The 22,655-nt window shown below is 33.1% G+C and overlaps 1 long non-coding RNA gene across 1 annotated transcript in view; it reads left to right on the forward strand.

The window, feature by feature from the left end:
• LOC118146284 (uncharacterized) overlaps nt 1-22,655 on the forward strand; it is a 164,281-nt gene that overhangs the window by 74,890 nt on the left and 66,736 nt on the right. The window contains exons 2-4 of the long non-coding RNA XR_004731906.3: nt 13,244-13,410; nt 17,893-17,989; nt 22,309-22,426. This is a non-coding gene — a long non-coding RNA (uncharacterized LOC118146284). The remainder of the gene's footprint in view (nt 1-13,243; nt 13,411-17,892; nt 17,990-22,308; nt 22,427-22,655) is intronic.

Raw genomic sequence — 22,655 nt, forward strand, 5'->3', positions numbered from 1 at the left:
GTTCCCACTTACAAGTAAGAATATATGATGTTTGGTTTTCCATTCCTGAGTTACTTCACTTAGGATAGTATCCAATCCCATCCAGGTTGCTGTGAATGCCACTAATTCATTCATTTTTATGGCTGTGCAATATTCCATCATATATATATACACACACACATATATATATATATATATGTATAACCAGCACAAATATCCATCAATCAATGAGTGGATAAAGAAACTGTGATTATATATATACATATATATATATACATATATACACATGCATACATATATATGTGTGTATATATGCATACACAAATACATGCATTTATATGTGTATATATATGTATGCATGTGTATAGTCAGCCCAAATTCCCATCAGTCAATGAGTGAATAAAGAAACTGATTATGCCCATATATATGTGTGTATGTATATATGTGTGTGTATATACATGTGTATATATATGTATATGTATGTGTGTATATATACACACATACATATGTATGTATGTGTATACATATACATACACATATATATGTATGTATGTATATAATCAGTTTCTTTTTCTTCTTTTTTTTTGGAAAGAAAGAAAAAAATTGGAGTAAAGGGGAGAAAGAAAGAGGAAGAAAAAGAGGGAGAGAGAACAAGAATGTAACTTTATTCTAAAAATGGTGTTAATAATGGCAGATCAATATTTTGTGTATTTAAGGTGGAGAATGTATATTTTGTGTATTTAAAGTGGAGAGCTCTATAAATATTTATTGAGTTTACTTGTTCCAGATCTGAGTTCAAATCCTGGATGTCCTTATTAATTTTCTGTCTCATTGAGTCTAAATCTCTTTATGGGTCTTATGTACATGGGTGTTAGGATCGTTACCTCTTATTGTTGCTTTGGGTATATATACATACACACATACATATATGTACATAATCATATATATGTGTGTGTACATATGTGTATGTGTATATATGCACACACACATATACATGTATATAATGACAGTTTCTTTATCCACTCATTGATTGATGGGTATTTGGACTGATTCCATATTTTTGCAATTGTGAATTGTGCTGCCATAACATGCATGTGCAAGTATCTTTTTTGTATACAAATGGCCAACAAACATATGAAAAGTGCTTAAAATAATAATAATCAGGAAAATGCAAATCAAAACCACAATGCAATACTACCCACAAAAATGACCATAATCAAAAAATCAAAAAATAATAGATGTTGGCATGAATGTGGTGAAAAGGAAATACTTCTACACTGCTGGTGGGAATGTAAAAGTACAACCACTATGGAAAACAGTGTGGAGATTCCTTAAAGAACTAAAAGTATAACTACCATTTCATCCAACAATCCCACTACTGGGTATCTACCAGTAGTGATACCCAGTATCACTGAAACTTTTGATTTTGACCTCCATTTTAAAGGCATACAAACATCTATATTGTCTCTTTTCCATATATCATTCACTTTTTCTGAATTTTTATTTTCCTCTTAATTCCCACTTGCCTCTCTTCCTACCTAGACTAATTATGCTTTTTCTCTTATTGGCAGCTCCATCAGAAATTAAAATTCTCTCACATCTAGCAAGTTTTTTTGTGGATTATGCTAAGCCTGACAATCTTGAATGATTTTTCTCTCATATATTTGTACCTAAGTGATAACAGAATAAGAGTAAATATATAAGTTAAATTATACTCTGTTTTCTCTCTCTCTTTTTTTTTTTTTTTTTTTTGAGATGAAGTCTCACTCTGTTGCCCAGGCTGGAGTGCAGTGTCTGATCTCAGCTCACCGCAACCTCCACCTCCCAGGTTCAAATGATTCTCCCATCTCAGCTTCCTGCGTCTCTGGGATTACAGGCATGCGCCACCAAGCCCGGCTAATTTTGTATTTTTAGTAAAGATGAGGTTTCTCCATGTTGGTCAGGCTGGTCTGGAACTCCGAACCTCAGGTGATCCATCCGCCTCGCCTCCCAAAGTGCGGGGATTACAGACATGAGCCACCTCGCCCAGCCTTATCTTTGTTTTGATAGTTAAATTGAACTTAATTTGATAAGGCATATAATTAGAACGTCTAATAGAACAGAAATGAAAATTCAACAAATATGCAAAGAGGTGATTCACTTTAAAAAGAAATAATAAAACGGCTTCCAGGATGAGAAGGGTAAAGCCATGCTATTCTAATGTCTCATTCTTTAACTCGCTTATTACTTCAACAAATAGAGGGCTTGTTTTTTGAGACCCTCTTAATAGTCTGAACTGTATTCAATGTACTTCAGACACAGTAGTAAACACGTCAGTTTTTTTTGCCACCATCGAATTTATGGACTAAGGCTTGGCTCTACCGATAGCTCCCAAAGTCATGCACGTATTGTTGTTGATTTCATGAGTGTATAGGCATGCACAGATATACAAGTTCAGTATAAATATTCTAAGAAAAGAAGCATAAAAGGAAATGATGGAATTTTATAATTTTTAATAATAAATATACCACTCGTATGTGAAAATTAAATGCAAGGCCAAATGGAAAGATAGTGATCTTTTCTAGCCATCAGAAAATACAAGTTAAAATATGATAAACTATTAATCTAGTAAAAAGAACAAAAAAAGCCTCAATAGAATAACACAGTCTTAGAAAAGTAATGCAATTTTACATAATTTTAGTGTATAAACTGCAGTAAGCAATTTGGAAAATAATTTAGCAATATATGTACCAATGTATCTACAAAGTATTTATATTTTTACTTAACACTATTCTTTGTAATGTATAATGGAATAATTTAGGAAAAAGTAATGATTTTTTAAATTAAAACATTAATAAAATATAGTACTACTATAGAATATTTTTCAATATATAAAAATGTTTAAATTACTTTTGTTTCACTCTTATACTTTGCTAGTAATCCCTTTTACAAAGGTCAAAACCTTAGAATACTTTATCTATCTGCAATCTTAGACATTTGAATTAAATGGCTAGCCATAACTTTTTCCAAACAGTTATAAACTCTTGCATTTTTCATTTCCTTTTAGAAAGGCATCTAAAAAACCTTTGCGTTTCCTCCTACAAAAAGAAGCAATGAAAATATTTTCTTTTAAAGAAAAATCTATAATGAGTGGTGATTTGAATTGAATATGACATTTTTAAAAAATTAAGAAGGAAAGTCTTAAATGGTTAAACAGAGTTCCAACATAGTGAGCTCTAACGCAAAGTTTCAAGAGTGAACCTCTAACAAGGCTTCAACAGAGTGAATTCTAACCCAAATGATTTTTTAGAAATTTTTATTAGGTTTGATTATTACATTTGACCACCAAAAACTAAAGGAAATAATAGAACTCAATCTCATGCTCCCACTCAGAAACAAAATCTATTCTAATGTTAGGATTGGTTTTATCTAAGAATGGATGAGGTAAAATGGGATGAAAACTCTTTTTTTTCCTGTTCACATTTTATGGCTTTTGTTTATTTATCTAAAATAATACAAATAAAGAAAGCTGATTCTACCATCTGCTAATAAGCTACTTCTACGAAATTCTGCTTTACATGCAGTTTGAAGTCTCTACAGCATTTCTAGTATTTAAAAAGATTGAAGTAGTTACTTGTTTTTAATGGGATTTGAAAGTCATAGATCTCATGCTCACTGCAATGCTTAATGACAATCAGCTTTTGTGGACCAAGTGATTTTGAAATTGGAGAAAGAAGATGTAAGACAAATATAACTCTGTCAAATCTTTATATTGCTTAAATACATCAAACTCTGTAACCAATTCAGAAAATAAGTGATATATATATTTCTGTACAAAACTTCAGTTCTACTTTTATGGTTTTTGTATAATTTAATAGAACATCACAACGATTATGAAATAAACAGGGTGGAAAATTGATGTGGATCCAATAAGTGCTTAATTTTTGCTTTGTTTTATTTTTAATGTGTGGGTGTATGTTTTGTAGAAATTCTCTGCTACTTAATGGGTAATGTGCTTCTCTCTCTTTCTAAATATATTGCTAGCATTGATTAAATAACATTCAGTTGAATTCACCAATGCAGGAAGCAGAAGCCTACTGTTTAAAAATCTAAATCTGCTTTCTCTCCCACTTAAATTTCTCCCTGAACTAAGATGTGTTATATGTGTAGTTTCTGTAAAGAATTATTTTCCATTTTAAACACCACTCTAGTAAGCACTTAAAAATAATTTTACCATAGAATAAAAATTGTATTCATGTTTATCAAATTTCTCTGGATTACTAGTAATATTTTAACATTTTTTGATATTTCACAAATTAAAAAAAACGTAAATATACATATTGTTAAAGGATACAATGCTTTCCATGTTAGAATAGGATATTGTGCAAAAAAAAATGAATTACTAAATTTAAAGGGCTCAGCACTCAGCATAAAAGGCACTCAGTAAATATCACATATTAATCTTTATTCCTGGACATTATAGAGCTACAGTCACTTAGAAAATAAAACAGGAAAATAAAAAAATGAAATGATGACATAATATAATAAAAATTAACCTTAGATTTTATTCCATTCAATTTTATGCCATTTTCGTTATAGGAATTGAATTGTTATGTTGATGTATAGATTTCCTAAGAGATGAGTAAATACCATTAGTGTGTTTGTTATGTTTATTAAGAATTATTCTATTCTGAAATAAACTGTGTAAAGTAGGATTTATTTTTTCCCTTAAATATTTGGTAGGAATCTTCAGTTAAACTTAAAAGTCCCTGTATTTATGTATATAGGTATGTGTTTTTGTTTGTGCATTGTGTTTGAAATATTAATTAAATCTATTTAAAGCATAATGAGCTATTCCTATTTCTTCTTTATTATATTTAAATAAGCTATATAGTTCTAGGTATTTCTTCCATTCATATACATTTTACACTGGAACTGCCATTTCCACATCTGGGATTTAGACAATGTATACATCATAAAAGTTTTTAAGGGGTGATATTAATTTAGTTTGTATAAAGAGTGTGAATTTAGTAAATATTCAGAAAAATAATAGCGCCTACTCTTATCAATTGAATAATAAAGAAAATGACCTTGTAGCCCTTTTATTAACAAAACTGTAAATTTATCACTGAACAACATGATACAAATATTACATCAAATTTAGATGTACTAGAAAGCATATATTTTATGGAAATCATTTCTCACACACTATCTCATTTGATCGCCTCAGATTTCTTAAAAATTAACTGTTTTAGAGAAGAAAAGACCCTTATTCAAAATCACACAAGGAGTATTCAGCTCATGTCAGAACTCTTATCTGTTTATTACATGTCCACTATCTTTCCACTCCCCATACCCAATTTCTATCTCTGCACTGTCCAAATTGTATGCTTAATCTAAAGAACTAGATACTTGATAGTACGTGATCGCTAAGAACATTATACAAATACGGGACTTGGTTTTCCTCACTAAGAAGTCAAGCCAGGAAAACACAATCCTGGGGATGGAGGGGTTCAGTAGCAAGGGATACATTTGAAAGAGTATGAATGAGTCCATTGTTTGAATAGTGTGCATTACACCATTCTATATTATGCTACACATAATGATTACCACACCTAGCACACAGTATCTGCTCCCATTTTTGTCTACTTCCGCACAACAGGCACAGTTCAATGGTAGAAAGAGCAATGGTTTCCGTATTGAAAGACCCAAATTCTGTTCTTTGCCTCCATATTTTCTTTTGTTGGAGTTACTTGGACAAACTCTTGAGTTTCTAGCTCTTCAATTTTGAATTTAGGAAGTCGAACAAGATGACTTATAATGCCCTTTTAAGATCACAATTTTATGTGACCTGAAGATATGACCAAACACTCCTATATATTTTTTATCATTGGAAGTAATCATATTATCATAATATGCCAACTAATAGATTGCTTTGATTGCCAAAGAAGAAAAAGCATTTTCAAGAAGATGAGAAGCCACTATATCTTTAAAAGCATAATAGAATATCAGCTCTCTTTCTGATATTTAAAAGGCAAAGATCATATTCTCCAAAATAATGCTGGCAAAGCAGAGAAAGGAAACTTTCAAAAAATTAAAACAAAAAACATCACCTGGGCTCTTAACGTCTCCCTGCTGTGAGAGTTTTAGCAAATCTTAAAAGCATCAAGCTAGACTGAATATTTAGTCATTATTTGGAACACAATTACATTTAAGTACAAGAGAAATTTAATTTCATGTGTTAAAAATGTTTTAATGTGTAAATGTATGAATGACTGAAAAACTGTCAGTGATGGGGTTGTAATAAAAGTAATTAAGATATTTTATCTTAGAAATATTTGGGAGAGGGCCGGGCACGGTGGCTCAAGCCTGTAATCCCAGCACTTTGGGAGGCCGAGGTGGGTGGATCACGAGGTCAAGAGATCGAGACAATCCTGGTCAACATGGTGAAACCCCGTCTCTACTAAAAATACAAAAAATTAGCTGGGCATGGTGGCGCGTGCCTGTAATCCCAGCTACTCAGGAGGGTGAGGCAGGAGAATTGCCTGAACCCAGGAGGCGGAGGTTGCGGTGAGCCAAGATCGGGCCATTGCACTCCAGCCTGGGTAACAAGAGCGAAACTCCATCTCAAAAAAACAAAGAAAGAAAGAAAGAAAGAAATATTTGGGAGAAAAATATCTCAGTGCTAAAGGCTCTTCACTGACTATCATAGGAATTAAATGAATAAATAATAATAAAAATGTGTTAAATTTTTCATTTCTGAAAACAAAGAAAATTATCTTGATCAAAGAGCAGAGATAAAATTCATATATTTTCTTCAAGATCAGTGAACTTAACTGATAAATTTTAATGTTTCAGCAATATTTTTCTTTTAACTCTTTTTAAATATAGTTTTTAGGGATTGGGTGTAGGAAGGGAGATAGATATCAAATCTTCATTTTTACTCATTTTTCTCTTGTTTTCTGCATTATGATATAGTTTCTATTTAACTTAGTGAAACTTCAGAAAAAATTGTAATCCTATTTAATTTTTAAAGAAGTTCTTTCATACAGATTCTTATAGCCATTTATTGATTGATATGTCTTGTTTTCTTTGTGTGTTCTATTTTTGATAATAAATATTTTAGTTGAAAGCTGGGAAAAGTTATAAAAGATACTTCTTACCACATACTTAATAATAAACATTGGAGTGAAACAATTTAAAAAGACTGTCAGTTTTATATAAATAATCAAACACATTAAATAAGGTATTCTGTTAATGTTGAAATAAAAGAAATAATCTAATTTAATTCAGGAATAAGAAAAGGTATGTTACATTTAGCCTAGTGACTTTATTAGTGGAGCATCAGAACTTAAGACTTGTGGGTAGCATACAAGAATCAATGAATCAGAGCCTCTGGGGTTGTGGTTTGTATATCACTATTTTTATCAAAGATTAAATAAAATTTTAATACATTGACTATAGATGTCTTATTCCACTGTTCAAAAATGAAACTGTTATATTTAAAATTATAATTATAAAAATATAGTGACTCAATGTCTATTATATATGTGATACAATTATATATACATAACATTATATACAATTACATATATTATGTGTATATAACATTACATGCATAATGTTATATATGAAATACAAAAATGATGAATTGAGACTCCTGTAGAAATTGGTATGCAAATTTAAATAGTAATATTGTAAAATAAATTGGAAACTCATTGAATAGGTTTTATATAACCTGGTATAAAAGCACTTAAGATTATTTCAGAAGATGCTTTTGCTAAAAGCCAGATTATTTTATTTAAAACAAAAATATGTGATATATAGTTACAACAATCAAAAATATATAGAAACTATAAGAAGAAAATTATTTTTTAAAGATTTTTAAAAGATTTTTTAAAGTTATGCAAAAAAATGAAATGGCACATAACTAATTCACATCACAACAAGCACAACTAAACAGAGGAAAAATACAAGATATTAAGATAATACTGATCAATCTATTTTAATTTTTAAAATAATCTGTATTTCAAATCTTCCTAGTACACATTAAAATGAAAAAACCTAAATAAAGAAAACAGATGATAGGGTGTTTTTAATATGGTACTCTTAAAATTACGAATCAGAAGGTGAAAACACAACTAGAATTATTAACAAAGCCTGTAATAGGCCATTTACTAAAATAAATGGAAATGGCAAGTGGACATAGGCATAAATATTCAAACTCACTAGCAATCAAAAAATGCAATTTTAGCATGAATGCAAACCAATTTTTTGCCTATTGAATTTGAAAAGAATTTCTAAAATCTAATTCACTAGGTAGAAGGTGAGGAAAATGAGCACATTCAATCACGGCTGACAGGCATGTTAATTACTAGAAACTTACTTTAGTTCAATTTAGAAATATTTATCAGAAACTCTGAAAATATTCATGCCATTTTACTTAGGAAATATTACCCTAGGGGACTAATACAAAATATGTGCAACAATATGGTGTAATAGGAAATGGTATATAATACAAAAAAAATAGACTGAAATTTCTAAATGTTTACCAAGAAGAGAGGTTAAATGATTCATAAGTACAGATATAGAATTCCAATACAAAATAAATTTGAATTTTTATAGATGTAAACAAAATGAGAAATACAGAGGTAATAGTAAAAAAAGCCCCTATGGATTAATACACATTTTAATTATCTAATCCTGTCCACCATAATGAAAAAAGTAATTTTTTTCATCTTGTGTTATTAAGAAAGTAAAGAAAGTAGATGACTTGCATAGTTTCTATATACTAAAAGCTAATTTCTATTCAACTATAGTAACATATTCTATTTTAATAAGTAACACTGTCTGCTAATTTACTCCCTGTGGCAGCCCTCTAAAATCATGCTTTTTATCTCTACTGATAAATGAGGAAATTACCATTTATGAAACTGCAATTAAAAACTAAGTAGATTGTTTTCTATATATGACTGTATCCATGAGCAAAAGGACTATCTTTTGTACTAAAAAAAAACAATTTATCTAAACAGAGAAAAAAAGCAAACATTCTTTAAAAGAATGAATAATCAATCAAAGACTTTGACCACATATTAGCTAACAAACTATGCCTCAATAAATTCCAAGGAATTAACACTGTAAGATGACATTCTAAGCTGATAGCAACATAAAAATATCATGTATAAAGGAATGTATTTTACAATTCTATATATTTGGAAAATAAACAAGGATCTACTAAATTACACTTAAATAATTGAGAATAAACAATAAATATCTTAAAATTTAAAAATATTCATCATGAATGAAAATTACATAAACACATGTGTATTTAAATTTGTAAGATACATACATTAAAGCAGTATTTAGAGAAATTGGAATACACTTTCAAGAAATGTGAAGGATTTATTGCAAACTAGTTGAGAATTTAAATCTAGCACAGAAGAAAATTTAATAAAATTCATAATTACAGAACAAATTAACAGAAACAAGGAGTATAAATTTACAACAGGAAAAATTGAAACAGAAAAATTTAACTATGAACTTTTAATATTATTAAGACTGACTCTAGCATAAAAGATAAAATTTAAAAATGAAGGAAAAGAGAAAGAAGATAAGTTGTATTGTTAAAAGGCATACTGATGATGAATATTATGGTGATTGTATTAAATAATGCTATATAATGCCTATATATGCCATATATATAGTTTTTAAAAGTATCCAAATTGTCTCTTTAAACTTATATTGACTTCTAAATTTGCCTATAAGTTTTAAAGACAGATTAGTGGTAACAACAGCCTTCCTAAAGTTTTGGACAATGATGATTCCATAGGTGAATTTCTTTCAACTTATTCTAAAAAAAAAACCACACACACACACACCAAATAGTGTCCAATTGATTAAATAAAATTAATATAATCTTACCTTCAAAATTAGATGAGGATAGTATAAAAAAGAAAATTAACTCTCATTCATTGCTGGTGGAAACGCAAAATTGTATAGACACCTTAGAAGACAGTTTGGTAGTTTCTTATGAAACAAAACAGAATTTTACCATATTGTTACTGAAACACCAGGGGTATGGTCTAGGACCTGCTGCCCACTGCACAGAAAGCCAATTATTGAGACAAGGAGTACTGCCAAGGAAGAAGTCTTATTTGGGTGCTGCAGCTGAGGAGATGGGAGATAAGTTTTAAATCCATCTCCTGGGACAACTAAAATTAGTGGTTTTCGCAACAGGGAACAAATGTAACCAGGTGTGGGAAAACAGGAATTAGGGACCTGTAAGGAAAAGGAGTTGGTCAACAGGAACAGGTGGTTTGTTAGACAATAATGAAGAGTGAGGGGTCTGGCTCCTCACTGTTCAAATGCAGTGATCTAGTCAGTTTCTGGTCCTTGTTACTTTCTAGGAGGCTTGACAGTGGGTTTCCTGAGAAAGGAACTCAGATAAGACTAATGTAACTTTCTCAAGTGCTAAGACTGGGAGGATCAATTTCTGTGTTTTTTCAAAGAAATCATAAACATCTGCTCTATAGGATAACTGGGTGTGTTTCAATATGATCCAGCAATTGCATACCTTAGTATTTACGTAAGTGATTTAAAAACATATGTCCACACAAACCTTGAACATGGATGTTTATATCACCTTTTTTCATAATTCCTAAAACTTAAAAGTAACCAAGGTGACCTTCAGTTTGTGAACAGATATACTTTGGTACTCTAGACAAAGGAATATTATCCAGCAATAAAAAGAAATGAGCTATCAATTTTCAGTGTTGCCATTACTTTTGACCATCTTGCCATTACTTTTGCACCAGCCTAATAATAGGTGGAACACAGAGGATTTTTAGGGCAGTGAAAATACTCTGTGATACTTTAAGAATGGATATGTTTTACTATACATTTGTCCATACTCAGAATGCATAACACCATCAGTGTACCTTAATGTAAACTATGAACTTTGAGTGATAATAATATGTCATTGTAGGCTTATGATTGTAATAAATGTACCACTCTGATTAGGATGTTTGTAAAGGCAGATGTGCACATGTCAGGGCAGAGGTTATTTGAGAACTCTGCATTTTCCATTAAATTTGTTGTGAAATTAAAATTGCTCTAAAACATAAAATGAACGTTACTTTTAATTTATCTAGAAAAATATAAAGACCTTAATGTAATCATTGAATATTATATGAAAGAAAACATTCTAGGCTCTCGGTATAAAGTACAGAACTTAAAAATGTCAAATTATGGTTAACATGGACCTTGCAGTCTAATGAGAGAAAACAGATAATAAAATAATCATTATGTATGTCTCTATAGGAATTAAAATTTTATAGAGAAAAATACATCAAAATAAGCATACAGAGGTTTTTCTGTTTTTTCGTGAGATGATAAGAAAATGGCTGTCTGATTAGATGATGAAGTCAGTGCCATTAGTGCCACATACTAATCCTCATTCTAGTAAATAAACAGGAAGGAGAAAAAAGATAAATATAGGTTATGGCCTGCAATAAGGATGTAGTTCACCCTACTAACCCTGGTCTTGTATGTCTTCCCAGAAGATTTGACCAACCATGTAAATTCACTCCTTCCAGATGTACTTTGATGTGAGTAGGAAGTATTAAAGAGCAGTGTAAAGAGTGGACTGTATTGGATACTGTCAGAGACTTCCTAAGATTCCTTTTATTAATTGGTGCATACTTTCCCCAGCTGCTGTCAGTGTTGTATATTAACAAGTCATAGCTTCTCTCTTTTCTAGAAAATTGTTCTTGGACAAACAAGTTCTAGTTTGGAAATTAATCCTTATCCCCTCCCTGCCAAAAATTTTGCCATTGGCTAAGTGTGGTGAAGAGATTTAATCTTGAAGGTGGGATTAAATCTGTGGAGTAATTTGTGGGACAGAGCTTTCTGGTGTGAAGTGGTTACTGTAGGCTTCTGCCTCAATTTGGGACAGATCTGAAGGCTTTAGCTCCACTAAGAATTGGCTTGAAGGTTATTGAATTCACAGTGTAGGTCACCTTTCCTCTGTCTGCCCAAACCTGAATCTCCCACTTTCAGAGAAGGCTGTTTCCTGAGAGTATACCTGATAAATCTTCTTAAACCTTCTAGCTTCAAGTCTGCTTCCAAGAAACGAAAACACTCTGAGATCAAACTGAAACTATCTCAGGCTTATATCATACACACACACACACACACACACACACACACACACACACACCCCATATATATGTATATGGTGTATATACATGTGATATATGCCATATATATATCACATGTATATACACCATATACATATATATGGTGTGTGTGTGTGTGTGTGTGTATTTATATATATATATATATATAAGTTTTTGCCTTGCTTTTCTGGTTTACTTCACTTCCCTTTTACGGAAGTAAACCCCCAATAAATAACACAAGCAAGGTTGTCTTGGCTGCCACTTCTGAGGAACTGGCATAAAAGAGATGATATTTGAGTGATGAAGTGAATAAAGTAAAAATTAAAAAAATAATTTTGTGTGTATAGAGTATATCAGACAGAAAACCAATGACAATTAAATAGGTAGAAGAACAGGCAGAAGTACAGTGTGGCTAGCACAGAGTCAGTAATGTGGGAAATGGGGGGAGGTTAAAAAACGGCCTTTCAGGTCTTTGGGGATGATACAAGGAAATGATATGGGGAAAAATTGAAAGATGTAGAGGTAATGAGCTGGTTTATATTTTATATTTTAGAAGGACCATCCTGGGTGTTCTAGGCTCCTAGATTATAGAAGGTTGAAAGGTAGAATACAAAACTCTATCTGTGTGTGTGAATATGTGTGTCTTAAATTCCTCAGTGTATTAAAAAATCATCCTTCTCGTGTAAGATTATCTTCTGAATGCAAGGATGGTCTGTCAACATCAGAAAATCTATGAATCTAATTTATAATATTTAGAAAAGTCTAAGAAGAAAAAACATTGTTTATCTTTTTAGGTCCAAAAAGCATAACAAAATTCATCATATGTTTATGATAATAATTTTAGCTAGCCAAGAACATAAGATGAAATACCAAATTTAATTTGTGTTACATTTTTAAAACATGCAACAAATATTTTATTAAGTGTACTAAATCAGGTTATTTTAAGCTATATAGTAACCAAATATCCCCAAATCCCAGGAGCCTAATAAAATAAAAGTCTGTTTGTTGCTCATATCACACAATTATGCAAGTTACCCAGTTCTCCTGAGTGACTATTTTAGTGCCTAGATCCTAACAGAGATCCATATTTTCTCACCTTGTGATTCCAGGATGCTGACTGGAAAGACTTTCTCAGAGTCTCTCTCTCAGATTACTTACATATAGACACTCAGCAGAGAAGACAGAGAAGATTGCAGGGAACATTTTATAGTTAGTCCAGGAAGTGATAAATATATTACCTTAGCCACAACCTTTGGACACAAGGCCCTATTATAAGGTAAGCCAGGTGAATAATATAATCTGTAATATAATTCTTGAGTGCCTAAGGAAAAAAAAAATAGATTGGTGAGCCTCTAACTAGTTTAGTCAAGAGTGACAAATCTATAGCCGGTTCCACCGAAGTGAAGGTGGCCCTGGGGACTCTTGAACTTGAGACTGGTGTCTGAAGTGAGGGCATACTAGTGGAGGACTATTGCGCCTTCACCTGTGTAACTTGGCGTAAACAACACATAATTTGGCATTACAATTTTGGTAGATTTTATAATCTTGTCAGTCAGATATTCCATTGTGGATTTATTTTATTATAAAATAATATATCTTTTTAAAATGCTTGCAGATGTGAGTTTCTTTTTTTCATTGTGCTGTCTTTTCCCAACCTACTTTTCCTATTTTCTGTGCTGTTTTGTTTTTCATCTTTTGTAAGAATTTTTATAAATTCTAGATATTATTTATCTGCCATCTCTCATTAATGCTTTGTCTATGTTGGCTTTGGTTGAACAGAACTACTCAATTTTGATATGTTAAAAAAGGCCTCATTTAAAAAGTTCTTTTCCACCACAAAGTCATAAAAATATTATCCCATATGAGTTGTATTTAATTTGTAGTAATATATTTTATATTTTGATATTTAATCCACTTTTGTATCTTCCGGTTTTCACTTCATTATTCTTCATGTAATTAGTTATTTTATTGAAAACTGCTCTCCAAAGAGTCCTCCAATTACACATAAATTTCTGATGGAAACGTTATTGCATATAAGTTTACAACACATATTGCTTTTTCTAAGGTTTTAATATTTTCTCATAGGTCTAGGTGTCTGTTCCTGTGCTAAGGATCTATTGTTTTCACTACTATGGCTGAGATGGAGCAGGGACCCATTTTAGGGGTCTGCCAGGCCCCCTTTTAGCATGAAAATAAAGAATAATCTTGAGTCCCCTCAAGAGAAATTTCAGGCATCTGGCTAGCCTTGAGAAGTATATAAGCAACTTGATAAGCAAGAAGGTAAAAACAGCTAAAAGAATAGTCAGGAAAATTAGAGTTTGATTTCTTATAGAAACTAAAGATAATATCTTTTCAGAAATCTGCACCCACCTCCCAACCAAATGGAAAATGTCATATGCTGGCACATAGACCTCAGATAAGGGACAACTAAGGGCTGAACTCTAGCTGCTGTTCTTTGTTCTAAATTTCTTCCCAAAGGGCCTGGAGAAAGTCACATTAACAGCCCATGTCTTAACATTCCTTTCTCTGACTTCATTTTTTTTTTTAGACAAAGCTAAATCAATCACAGATCAGAGAATCTTTGAATACACTTATAACTGGTAACCCCCCCACTTCAGGATATTCTACCTTTTTAGGCCAAACCAATGCATAACCTCCCGGTATTGATTTACGATTTGCCTGGGGACAACAGAAGGTTTGCATTTGGAACCCTTGGGAAAATAAGGAAACACGGACTGTTTTGGGAGGAACTTCTGTTTTTCTCATGAAACCCCAAGTATTGCAAGGGGACAGATTCCTCTCAAACCTAAAGCTCCGTTCTCTTTTGTGTTGTGTTACCTGATCTTTTGGCTTTTGAGGGTACCAGTAATTACTCTGGATATGAGAAACTTTAAAAACTAGAAAATGAAGAATCTTATCAATCTATAAAATCTGCTTCTGTCTGTGTGCCTGTATGTCTATTACTATATGTTTATATGTGTCATGTGTGTGTGATGTTTCACTACCAATATATATATAGGAGTTCTAATCAATTGGCTTAAAAAAGAGTGAGCACTTAGATTAAATAAGACTTTTTCAGAAAACCAGAACTGTAACTTAAGTTTTTTTTTAGTTCAAATGACTTTGGTATTCTTTGGTAAATAAAGATAGTTTTAAATTATTGGCAAAATACAACGGGAACATTTTCAGAATTTAGACATTTGTTCTGAATTTAGCAGATCTGATACTGTCTGCTAGATGATTTAAAGTCATAGCTGCTTCTATAACATTTCTGATAATTGTTCAACTTGTCTGGTTCAGAGCCATTAGATTCCAGGTAAAGCCAGGGGACATGTGAGTTAGCCATGCCCCCTGGCTATGCTGGGAAGAGTCAGACATTTTCTGAAGCTCTGTTCTTTGTTCTGACTCTGCAGCAGTCAGTACATAATTAAAATTGCCTATCTCCTAAGTTTTTCACTAAAGTTAAAAGTTGCTAAGAGTTAACATTGAAATATGTAAATATAACTACTGGAGAAACAGTTTTACCTGCAGGGATTAAATTTAGTTTTCTCTTTTGGACAAGATTTTCATGTACTATTGACAGATCATGAAAGACTTTTGTTTGTCTTTTGAATAAAGTGCAAAAAAAAGGGGGTGGAGAAGGAGGGAGAGAGAATAGATTCAGATTCAGTTGACCTCATGATGTCTTAATTGGGTCTTGTTGTTTGGAAAGTGGAGTCTTCATTCTATGAAAGAATGCTTTTTGAAATTTTTCAGTTATCACTTTGGCTAAATGAATGATCTGTGATACTATTTTGTGATATCAAGTGTTTTAAACCTTTGATATTTGACAAACTTTTCAAAATAAAATTCTAAATTTAGTATTTTGATCTCCTAACTTTTCATAGAGGTCTAAGAGAAACATATATTTGACTGATTTGGTACATGAAAATTATACAGAAAGACTGTCAGATATTAAATAGTGTTTAGCTTTCTGTGGGTTGTATTTGTATTTAACCATAGCTGTTCTGAGACTTTTGTCATTCATAATTATTGTTTTACTTTGAGTCTTCTTAGAAAGTGATTTATTAAAAGCTACAGTTCAGAACTTTTTTTTTTTTTGAGACATAGTCTTGCTCTGTCACACAGGCTGGAGTATGCTGGCATGATTTTGGCTCCCTGCAGCCTCCACCTCCTAGGTTGAAGTGATTCTTGTGCCTCGGCCTCTTGAGTAGCTGGGTCCACAGGTGTGTACTACCACACTCAGCTAATTTTTTTTTTTTTTTTTTTTGGTAGAGATAGGTTTCACCATGTTGGCCAGGCTGGTCTCATATTTTGGGCCTTCAGTAATCTGCCTGCCTCAACCCCCCAAGTGCTGGGATTATGGCACTTTGTGAGCCAGCACACCTCACCCAGAACTTGCTTCTTTAGGAGATTTGATGAAATCTTCTAGGGCTCTCATTAAAGAGACAGTGTATTCATGAGGATTGCTGGCCCAATATCAAGCAGAATAGGAGTTAATTGAATGGACAGAGATAACAGAAGTTTGAAATAATTTTTTATGACTTTTTGTCTAAAACACTGCTGATTTTTTTTGTTTTGCTTTTCAGAGTCAAGAAAACATTTTTCTTTTGAGTTATTCACAGCTTTTAACAATTGAGTAAATTATATTCTTTTGAGCAAAATTTGAAACATATTGCTTTCTTTGTACCTGATTTGTCTAGAAGTTGGAAAGTATTTCTGAATATTCTTAATTTATAGCAATCTAGTTATTTGCATAAAGTCAATAGAACTGTTTTCTTTTATAATAGGACACAGAGACACTGGTTATTTTACCAAGGCTTTGATTGGAACAGCATATTTTCTGATATGAGCATACTGCTTTGAGGAATTTATATGTATAATGGAGTCAATAAAAGCCCCCTGGAAAACCTCAAATCATATCGATGCAGTTCCTTTATAGGATTCTTGACCTGTGACAAGTAAAGAATGTCACTGTCTGATAGGCCCAGGAAACTTAAATTACTCTGGGACCTTGGGAAGAGAAGAATTCACCCAATTCATATAAGTATCTGCAGGCACAGACAAAGCCTTGCCTGGATATAGGTTTTTGTAAAGGTCTAATCTGAGATTCCTTATAGAAAAGTTACACCTTAGCTTTACTTTCAAAAGAGCTAAGCTTTACCAAAAAGCTTATAAGGGAAATAATTATTTTTGCTACACTTTATGGAAATAAGCAGGCCGTGGATAATAAGACTAAAACTTATTTTGCAAATAAATTGTAGTGTGATTTGTCTTTGGTAAAAATGAGGGACTGGAGAGAGAAAAATATATGATTAAGAAGAAAACTAGAGGTACACCTATTATTAGATTCTAGCCTTGCCTATTGTTAAGTTTTTATTCTTTTCTACAGTTTGAACTGAATCCTAAATTCTTTTCTGGCTATAAGTCTCCAAACTAACATTTTCAAATTTTTCTCCCGTTTTTCTATCTTGGACTCAGTGAAATTTCTACTACCTTTTTTCTGAGTCCCTGAAAACTAAAACGTATTCCTTATGATATGGATGAAGAAAAGAAAAAAAGGCCTGTCAGATTATTACGGCCCTTTTCCTCTTTGACTGAAGATGCTTTCAGTGTAATGTTTGAACATTTCAAGTGGCTGCCATCCAGACTTTAAGGGAACTTGTTTAGAGAGTGTTCTTTATCTTAATCTTTGTTTTTCTTCTGTGTGCATTGAAATGCCTTTTATTAAAAATATGTTTGTCCTTACTGTAAATAGACGCTTAGACCATCTGCAATGTCACTTCTTGGAATGTGACACAGCTGTTTAACTGAACTGCTCTATTCTCAGTACAAAGAAGTTGACGGAAGAAGAGGTATGGAATAACATATTTAAGTTTGTGTTTTTTTTCTGTTTACCTCAATTTGTCTTTCCAACAACCTGTAATCCAAATCTCTCAATAACGCCAACAAGATCTACAGCTGGAATATCACATACGTGGTTTCTGGAGAGCCTGTAAAAAGAATATATGGCTCAATTTCATTTTGTCTATGCTCTCCATGATGGAGTCCATCAGTGGACTTACCCGAGAAGGGTATTACCTGTGCACTCAAGGGGTATACTTTTTTGTGGCATAGGGTCAAATCCTCCTTAACAAGAATGGGCTCATTCTTGTCTCAACAGTCTTTTAAGGATACTGCTTCCTAGTTATACACTGTATGCCATCGGTGACATTATCAGACACCTATCTTCTACCTTAGGGATAATTTTATTTTTTTCCAACAGAGTCTTGCTCTGCTGCCAGGCTGGAGTGTAGTGGTGCAATCTTGGCTCACAACCTCCACCTTCTGGGTTCAAGTGATTCCCCTGCCTCAGCCTCCTAAGTAGCTGGGACTACAGGTGCACGCCATCACGCCCAGCTAATTTTTGTATTTTTAATAGAGACGGGGCTTCTCCATGTTGGCCAGGATGGTCTCAATCTCCTGATCTCGTGATCCGCCTGCCTCAGCCTCCCAAAGTGCTGGGATTACAGGCATGAATGACCGTGCCTGGTCCTTTGGGATAATTGTTTTGGGGCTCAGCAAAGTTCCCTTAACTTATTAGTTCAGGTAGTCATAGATAATTGGCACATGCTAGATTTCCTGTTGGTTAAATAAGAGGAAGTCTGTGCAGTGTTAGCACCACTACTTAAACACAAAAAGTTAAAACCTGAATAGAAAAAAACCTCCCAACAAGTGACATGATTACAGCAGGTCTCCACTAATAGCTTCATGTCTGATTGTTTTTGGGGGTTATTAACGTGGATTCCTCAAGCTTTAGATCATTTTTACAGGGATTTCTGAAACTCAGATTTTTACTCCTTTCATTAGAGCTTATTATTTACAGTCTGCTGTTATCTTGGGGTTGTGCTAAAACTGTGGATGAAACAGTAGTGTCTTCTTATGCAAACCTTGAGAACTCAACCAGATACCTGTGAGTACATGCAGACAACTGCAGAGATGTTTCATTCCTCAAATGGGTACAATGGCAACCTCAACTGTGCTGTCACCAAAAAGATGCCAGAGAGGTCATCAACCCTGTTTCATCTCACTAGCCCACAATTCAGGAATGAGATGTCCTCACGCCCCAAGGCGGGGCAGGAGAGATGAAACCACGTCCGTAGAAGTATAATTCATGAGAGAAATCTAACATGACTGACACCATTTTGCTTCTAACTCCACAGGCTAAATTTTTTTTTGCTTATTCTAACTGGAGGTGAAGTTAACTATGAGAGGAATTTATAGTTAAACTTTTAGGAAAGAAAAACTAGCTTCCCTCTTTAAAAAAAATAATAAGCCTCATTCATTAGAAAATGTTAGAATTATGTTAGGGGCTTGAGCTTTGCTAAGGAATAGGCATAGTTAAGTAATACCCACTCTTGTTTAGTTTGCTTTTCTGTAAGTTGGTTACTGCCCCAGCCATGTAAATAGAGATTGCAAGATGTCTAACTTCCTCAACTATTCCTAAAGATATCAGTACTGTGAAACCTAAAGAACTGTTCTTGGAGATACTTTTCAGACTTAACATTTTGTGAGATGCCACTTGGTCCTGAGACCTCATGCCCATGAAGGGACTCAGCTACCCAATTTCATTTACAGCCAATCAACTGTTTCAGTTCTCTAGCCCCCTGACCGCCAAAGTAACCTTAAGCATCCCTGGCTTGGAATTCTCAGGGAAGCAGTGTTGAGAAATATCTCCTGTCCTTCCACTTGGCTAGCCCTACAATTATTAAATGCTTTCTTTGCTGCAATGCCTGCTGTTCTCTGTGCATTGGCTTTTTTGGGCAGTGAGTGAGACTAACCCATCAGGCTGTAACAATAATACCAATCGCACTTTTTAAAATTGCTTGTTTATTTATTGCTTCAGGACAAACATCTGGTTTGTATTGATTGTTGTGATTTCATGAGTGTTTCACACAAAATAGAGGATATGGTTGGTGCTCCATAAACATTTATAAAGTAAGCAAGTAAATGAATAATGTTTCCTGGTACAATTTCAGAAGTGTTATTTTGTTTTTTTAGAATTTATTTTCAGAAATTTCAACATAAGATATGTGGCTGATATTACAGAGAAATGTTGACATTCCTAATTTTCAATAAACTAATAATGTATATAAAACTACAAGTAAGTATTTTTACCACTATCCCCATATGCCAAATTTAACCAACGCATTTTAATGTTGGTATTCAGTTGAATGCCCACTTAGAACCAAGTATGGCTTTAGCTTCTGAGGATTGAAAGATGAGCTAATTATAGTTTCTTTCCTTAAGGAGCTCACAATCTATCTACAGTGATGTGTACATGAATTAATTCCAAGAACTCAGGAATGCAGAAGGTGGTGCGAGAACACGGAGAAGGAAATACAATTTGCTATAATGTTGAAGAAGCTAAGGGCAACTCTCAGGAAAGACGATTCTTGAGAGCCAGATCTTAAAGGGTCAATTAGGAAATTAGGTCATCTACATCTGGTCAATTAGGAAAAGACATCTAGTTAGTGTAAACAATATAATTTAGAAAATAAAACCAAAGAAAGAATCAGGTGTGGCTAAATAGGACATTTTTTTGGTGGGGGGTTGGGTGTGTGTGTGTGTGTGTGTGTGTGTGTGTAACAGAATAAGGATGAGTCTGCAAAGACAGTTTGGGTGCTGATTATGGACAGTGGAATTTCAATTTTATTCAGTGGGCAATAGGAAGTGATTAGTAGTCTTAAACTCATTTATTTTCATTCTAGGGTTGTAGCTTCTTGACTCATGAACTTTTCAGTTTATGGAAAAGCATCATTCAAACTTGATTTAAAAAAGTGACTGAGAAGTCATGCATCAACAACACTTTTCAACCATATGTTGACACTTGGATTTGGCTTATAGATAAAATATATTCTAAAACATTATTTTGAAGTTCATATTTTTGGGTGGGGTTAAACATGCTAAAGCCACAGTATTTGCTGAATCAGGAATATAACTAAACTATCAATACCTCAACTTGACAAAATCTATGTCTACTAACTTGTATTCCACTGCAGACATTAAAATTCTCTGTTGAAAATGGAAATTTGTTGCACACATATACAGTAGAGTAAATTAAATAAAAAAGAGTAATGTAAAGCTGCAGACTCGGATAAATGGTGCATAAATCCAGGTATTAAATTAAATGTTTCACTGGGCAATGATGAAGTGTTATACATTTGCTCTCTCCTGATGTATAAAAAATTGATTAGCTAAATTTAAAATCCACAACATAACTGAATGTTACTCATTTTGCATAATCCCTGAAATGGTGCTTAAGATACATGACAAAAGTCAGCCAGGATCTTAACTCAAAAAGTAATTTCTCATCTGTGTATTTTACATATTTTACACATGAGCTGTGAGGATATAAGATGTATAGAAAGGCAGCAAGAACATTTCCAATGCCATAACTGTTTGAATAATGATGTACTTATTTTCATTGTTATGCCCACTCTGTCAACATGCATGTTATAGGCAGTATGGGTCTGGGCAGTCAGTATTTTTTGGTATCTTATAATTTTACAAGAAATATGTGGCAATTTGGGGAGTATCCTGTATCTCTTCCTGTAAATCTCTAGGAGATTTCCTTAAGTAAGATGCTGACACTAGAGTTGGTGCCACAGCACAAATAACTTGAAGACTTTAGTAGGGTGAAGACATAGACAACCATGGGTCTTCTTGCTCTTCTAGCAACAGGGATCTAAAGTTTGGGCATAGATAGGACATTTATTTCCTTTCAGTAAGAAAATCTGTGTTCACTTGTTAACTGTTTTTTTCAAATTTCTTGTTAAACGAGTAAAACAAATATAAAATTTACATGGAGACAGATATACTTCTAATAATAAAGGGTTTCAGACATCAAAAAATAAAATCCAAACCCAGAATTTAGTGTTAAGTGTTAGCGCCCTATACTACATAATTAAACAAGATTATGCAGAAAGGAAATGAACAAATCTCTGTGGATCTACATTCACAGGAACACATACAAAGCAGGACATCAGAAGTAGTAGGGGGTTGAGAATCATGGGAAACAGGATTGATGATGTGGTAGTAACTTATGTACCTTGAGTAGCTCCTGGCTATACTGTATCAACAGCAAACCCATTTACCTTGGAACATGAACCAATCACTTTTTTTTCTAACACAGATAACTAGGTAATAAACCTTGAAGACTGCTGCAATCCTCACTGAGGGAAGGCTTCAGGAAGCAGGAACAGTTCCTCCGCTAACTCAGGCATGGTTAGCAAAGCAGTTACTTCCCAGTTGTATGTATCACCCTCTCTGTTCTTCACAGCCTAGAATAACCACAGACTAGCCAAATAAAACTACAATAAATACCAGATCTTCCTGTTTCCATTTACAATGGAGCAAGCTGTGTAAAAGCATTGAATATATAATGCAATTTAGGAGAAAAGGGGAGAATCTTATGAGGATTTAAAGGAAATATCCTATTATAAAATGGTTTAGTCTAAAAAACAGAATAAAACATAAACA

The sequence above is a fragment of the Callithrix jacchus genome, chromosome 12 (assembly GCF_049354715.1).
Source record: "Callithrix jacchus isolate 240 chromosome 12, calJac240_pri, whole genome shotgun sequence".
NCBI lineage: Eukaryota > Metazoa > Chordata > Mammalia > Primates > Cebidae > Callithrix > Callithrix jacchus.